This window comes from Pseudophryne corroboree, chromosome 6 (assembly GCF_028390025.1).
Source record: "Pseudophryne corroboree isolate aPseCor3 chromosome 6, aPseCor3.hap2, whole genome shotgun sequence".
In the NCBI taxonomy this organism is placed as follows: Eukaryota; Metazoa; Chordata; class Amphibia; order Anura; family Myobatrachidae; genus Pseudophryne; species Pseudophryne corroboree.
This window is the reverse complement of record NC_086449.1, coordinates 508322601-508329139: the sequence shown is the minus strand read 5'-3', so window position 1 is coordinate 508329139 and position 6539 is coordinate 508322601. Positions and strand designations below refer to the sequence as shown.

General features: G+C 38.2%; 1 protein-coding gene across 1 annotated transcript in view; it reads right to left on the bottom strand.

Moving 5' to 3' along the window:
• Window positions 1–996: 996 nt before the first annotated feature.
• The window catches only part of PHLDA1 (pleckstrin homology like domain family A member 1), a 28292-nt gene continuing 22749 nt past the window's right edge, over window positions 997–6539 (bottom strand). Inside the window, exon 3 of the mRNA XM_063927432.1 lies at window positions 997–5724. The gene's annotated coding sequence lies outside the window, so the exon portion shown is untranslated. The remainder of the gene's footprint in view (window positions 5725–6539) is intronic.

Here is a 6539-nt window from a genome sequence, read left to right as displayed (position 1 = left end):
AGATAGTTCCCTGGTTTGCATCAGACCAATAGACCCTATAAATTGTGTTTTTCTTACTAATAATTAATTTTTCATATAATAATGACCTATGGTATTTCCTGTTTGCTGATCTGAAGTGTCAGAATCCATTTAAAATCTGATTCACCTGCTTCTCCAGCATTGGATTATATGTCTCACTATTTATAGCAATGTCATTTTCAAAGGAATTAGCGAGTGTCATCTCCCTTGGAGTAGCTCCCAGTGATAGAGAGTTAAATTAATTAAGGCGGATTCCCTGGTAGGTTTTTCTGTTGTGTGAATGACAATACCTTGCATACAGGTCATGGTGCACAACTCACCGCTGTGTTGATAGCAAAGCACTGAAAAAAAAATGGGTTTAAGGACAAAAGTCAACAAATTTAAAAACTGTCCAATTTACTGTTTGACCCTTATGTGTTACACAATATAAATGTATTCAGGTAGGGGAACAGTAGCTCAATGTACCACTCATCTAATTATATTTGCTTGTGGATGTTGAACATTATTGAGCAATACAAAGTTTGCTTGTGTAAGCAGTCCTTGTTGGAGTATTGTATGCAAAGTTTGTGTTTTAAAGTAAGTTTATAGTAGTTCCTCTATGGTACTATTTTCTCGGCACTGAGAGTAATTAGCATCTACCTCCACAGACAGTGACATACAGTAAAATGCACAGGAGACAACAGTGAATTTCCTGTAAAATACACAGTATAAATCATTTCTAATACAGCTAAATGTTTTGTAAAAAAAATGCACCACTGTATGAACAATAGAAATAACGGATGTATTCTGTGTTTAATAAAAATCAGATCAAATAAATTCAAGGTGACTTGTAATATCATAAAAATAATTATATATTCGTACACTACACAAGACTCCTATTATGCCCCTGTGAACAGGTCAGTGAGTAAGCTTACCTATTTCACTAGCAGATTCTCCGGTAACATCATGAAATAATCAGCGCTCAGACACAATGAAGGGTCATTTCCACCAGTACTTTATTTGAAATGGAATGTCTTTTAAAAAATAAATCACATCTCTCAGAAATAACGGGGACTATTTACACACAGGATGCGACAACACAGCGTTGTTTCTTCTTCACAGTAGGTGACATTATGAAACATTTGGTAGATGATTGCTGCTTTAAGAAACCCTCATTTGCATGTCACCATAATTTGCATAATGTGAATGAATAGAAACAGAACAGCATGGGGATATCACACAGTAAAGATATCTGATTGTACACAGGCACCAGAATAAAAAAAATGCACATGAAAATCACATTTTATATATGATCATTCAACCTACAGGATTGTATTGTGCTTCTAAGCTCTGCATCCAGAGATGTGAATTTCTATTATTAACTACAGAACACAGTTTTCATCAGGATAATTTGGGGACTGATTGCACTTCTATTTATGTGTCTTATGTTTATTTTTATTCTGTAATTAGGTGACAGTGCTGAGACAATGAGAGTGTATTGTACAGGCCTGTTAAAGGCACCAACACTAGTTATGTTAATGAACAATGTTTCCCTAAGCATTGTACACTGGTTTGTTTCAATGCTAGAAGATAAGCTTGAAAATCATATTGTTGTTAATGAAATGTTAATGTATTCTCAGATTGATTGTCTGTAGCTGCATTGCATTCCTACCTTGAACAATTTTAGGATTTGTTTGAAAATGTTGTTCGCCACTATTTTTAGTAAACCTGGGAATGTATGCCATCTGAGACAAGTGACAGAAGTTATCTAGACGTAGAAATAAAGTTGTGTTTTTAGTCCGATACCGTTCCTGTACATATGTGGTGACATCAGTACTGAAAGACTGCTATGAACACATTCTTAGTAACACTGCAGCAAGCCAGCACAGAACACGTCACTGGAAAATATGTGCTGCCCAGAAATTCTGCCCTTTACAGAGTCAAACGTTCTCAATGGCTCAGTGTTCACTTGTCACTTTGTGCTTTCTGTAGGTCTCACAAACTCTTTGTGGCTCTGATATTTCACAACCATGTATAGTAAAATTAGGAATTCTGGGTTCTCTACATAACAGCTGATCAACCTGTAGCTCTCTACCTGGTCCGGTACTACAAGGACCGGATTCAAATGTCGTCGTCCCCCCCTCCCCGGCTGCGCCCGCCGGCAGTATTCTAATGTTACTGCCGATGGGCTCGACAAGTTCATTTCAGCTCGCTACCCCCGGGGGTGGCGAGCTGAAATGCACATAAAGAGACGCGTTTGAGCGCACACAGCCGCCAGTGCTGACATTACTATAATGTTGTTCCGTCACTTTGACGGCCTGGTAACTAGTGTTCCATAATAACTATAATCGTGCCATGAGGTTGGAAAGTCTGCAACAATACTCCTCAATTATAGAATCTCACAATTATTTATTAAATTTCCTAGAAAAACATATACATCTTTTTTTCAGGTAAATATGGAGAATGGCATGCAGTTTTATTAGTCTATGTAACAGATAGGAAGCATTATTGGATGATATATTTGATGCTGAGTAAGTCAGCTTGCAATGTTTTTTTGCAGTAGATGTAGCTGTAGGAGGATTTTGGGGACTATGTAGCTATGACTAAAGAACTGCATCAAAGCTAATATTTACAGCTGACATACATTTTACAAGAGCAGTGTAAAATGAGTATAAATATCAAAACACTGGCACAGTATCAAAATGTTTAGACACGATCGTGAAAAATACTTATTTTGTGTTTAGTACATGTAAAAATCAGATAGTGTCTTTGATAAAGAGTCAGTTATATAAAAAAATCATAGTATATAAACACCGTGATAGTGCTGCATGCAGCATTTTGACAGCAGACTCACTATGTTGTAAAAGGGAAAAAATGTTCCCATTCTTTATAAGCCACTGACATAGAATATTGATGATGATGTTGATGATAGAACTATATATTGTGGACGAGAGTTAATGAGAAATAAAAGAATATAAAACAACGACAGCAATGACTAATCAAATAGTTAAACTATACATTATAACAGGTTCTCAAATCAGTGTGCTGATAGGGTCTCAGAGCAGTGCATGTTTTCCAGGTCTCCTCACAGAATCACAATTGACTTAATTAGGTCCACATGTAATATTTTATAATGTGTCAGTGAGTAATGAATACACCTGGGCACCAGCTAGGTGACCTGGAAACATGAACTGTCTGGGGTCCTGTGTACCCAGTTTGGGAACCATTGGCTTAGATCAGTGGTTCTCAAACTCGGTCCTCAGGACCCCACACAGTGCATGTTTTGCAGGTAACCCAGCAAGTGCACAGGTGTATTAATTACTCACTCACACATTTTAAAAGGTCCACAGGTGGAGCTAATTATTTCACTTGTGATTCTGTGAGGAGACCTGCAAAACATGCACCGTGTGGGGTCCTGAGGACCGAGTTTGAGAACCTGTGGCTTAGATGATAGTGTCACTTTAATGCAAATTTGGATTTTTTTTATTGGTACACTAAGTTTCAAGAAGCTCCAGTCTAAATACATGTACTGTATTTACAAGTATGTGGCTGAGACTTGGACAACACTGCATTAACTCATTACCTAATTTTAATGTAACATTTCAAATAATTTACATTGTTGGAAAAACACATACTGTATACTACATACATTTATGAAAATGTATGTGATTAAGCGTCCAAAGATGGAACAACCAGTTGTGTCTGCATCTATTCCTGGTGTGAAAAACTGTGGTAAAATTTGCCAAGAAGATGTGTAACTTTGCCAAATTGCAAAGATCATGTGATGAAACGTAAGGTACTGCAAAAAACATTTAGCCACATCTCCCATTAATAGGTGCAAATGTGCTCAATACTGAAGATGTATATTAAAGTTTACCATATGATTTGAGAAAAATATATAGGACTTAATCCTATTAGGTGCGAGTAGGGTCCTAAGAGCTGTTCTCATGGTGGACTCGTACTGTAAATTTAATTTGCAATCCAATTCCAAGGAAATTCTTGACTTATGTGCGCACCCCCCCCCCCCCCTTCCCTCCTGAAGAGGGGGAGAGGTAGGGGAAATCTTTATTTCACTGTAAAACTGTCAGGACACAGTGCAGAACATCTGGTTCACCCCTCCTAACGAATAATCAAGCACTTAGAGGGTTTCAGGTGAATTTCTCTAAAAAGTTCAATAACAGGTTAAATGATGTGGGACACTGATGTGTTGTATTGATGGGAGAGGACTTTTTGAACTTGCAGATGGGAGCTAAAAGTGTTTATTCCAACGTTTTACAAACTTGTATAACAACACTGAAAAATTACTATAGACATGTTTCTATTCCCCAAAATGCTGGAAAGTCTTTAATATGATGAAAAAAAAAGCAAAAATCAGCTATTTGACACAATTTTTTTTTTTAAAAACAGTACTCTCCTTATTGCCACATGGTCCTGCTATCTCAGTTGTCACTTTTTAGGGATTCAGGATGGTGTCCCTAATTTTTCATGCACTCACAGGTCGCATTTTGTAGAAAAGTTGTGCAACCTTGCAGCGACTACCGTGAACTGGCGTTTCTAATGAGATCTTGCATTTCTCGGGTGCACGCATTTGTTCTATGTACTGTATGCGGGTTTCGTGAAACAAGCTCGCTTTCACAAACTCACACCTAGTTGGATTGACCGCAGATTTCACGCTCTCATGTAACTCCGCAACAAATCTGTTGCAATTACAGAATATAGTGGAATCTATATTACATTATATTTGACACATTGTACCACCTTAGACTGCACACTGCCTATGATATCATTATCATATTTCATTATAGCATTTATTATCTACAAAAAACTAAAAAGGCTCCATACAATTAAGGAGCAGGCCTCTTTATGATCTTGTCTTGGTTAGGTCATATATACTGGGACGGTATTACAAGTAGTTTATAATTAGTAATTCCCGCCTCCTTCTCTGAACCCACATTCATTCTCTATCTTCCCACTTCTACTTCAAAGGAAAAGCTGTTTGCTTCCAAACATGAAATTTACCCCAGCTGGGGAGGAACAGACATCTGTGTGTGACTCAGGGGCATTCATCCGGAACGTTCTCTCAGCTAATAGATGCTGCATTGTGGATGCAAACAAGACAGTGGCTAAAAGTTGCAAATCTTTCTGACAACACAAAGACAGAAAACATCAGATGAAAAATATCAAACAGTCCAAGCAAAACCAAGAGATCCAATTGTTTGATTTTCATCTTCTGCTCAGCTTGTATTATGCTTCATTTTCTGTCTTTCAGGTTTGTTCAACAGTGAAAAATATAAATATTTCATACGGTTTAACATGATGTGTGGATCTCAGCAGAAAATAGCTGTGTCTCCATCCAATGCTAAACAATTATAACTTGTGACTCCCTCAGGTGAAGTGTTATAATACATTAACACTTTCAGCACTCAGAAACTAAGCAAGACATGGAGCTGATTAGACATTACATTGATCTGATCGGCCATTATGCCGTCATGTTTGACACATACTGTAGCGGGAAAGGAAGAAATAAATAGATTACATCTAGTCCTCAAATCTTTTTAATCCTCAATGCACTCTCCATGGTCCATGAATAACTGCAGTCTGTTCTGTGTCGCCCAGCTGCAGTACACATCCATAGTCCAGCACAGCCAATTCCAACTTTTTTGAATGTTGTAGGTGAGTTGAACAAAAAGTCTTCTTGTTCCCAGTAAAGTGCGTCTCATATTCAACCTGCAATAGAGCAATATACAGCTGAATAATAATGTAGACATAAACTTCTCCATGTACCGCTACAAATAGCACATAGGTTCTCAAAGTCAGTCCTCAGGACCCCAAACAGTTCACGTTTTCCATGTCTCCTTACAGAATCACAAGTGAACTAATTAGCTTCACCTGTGAATCTTTTGAAATGTGTACGTGAGTACTGAATGCACCTGTGCACCTGCTAAGTGACCTGGAAAACATGAACAGTTTGGGGTCCTGAGAACTGAGTTTTATAATCACTGCAATAGCACATCATCTGTTGCAATAATAAACAACACTTGTGTTGATTATTGAATAGAATTTCAAATCACTTTACTCTTGCAAAATTTTAAATTCTACATTGTAATGCTAAATTACTGCTTAGTTTAATCTCATTAAGGAATTAGATAATCATGACAGTAAGGGGATTTTGTGACTGCCTTTAGTACATATACTGGGCCGGAGTCCGACACAGCGGCGATGGTCAGACATAGTAGATCTGCACATGCATCTCAGTGTGGGTACACACCTGACAAATATATTGGTGGACCCACTGTTGTGCCAACTGTGCGGCCGATCAAGGTAACCGATTTGATGTCCTAGGAAAGATTTTGCCTGGTGCAACCCTACCACTGCCCCTAGTTCACCCTCTGACCCAACACCCCTCTCCCAGCAGCAAAACATAATAGCAGCAGCCAGCAACACCCGTCACCCCTTACCCATAGCAATCTTCATTTTGGTACCCTGTACCAGCAATAGCCCCCACCCCTTATATTCTAAATAGAAACAATGCGTGCCAAAGG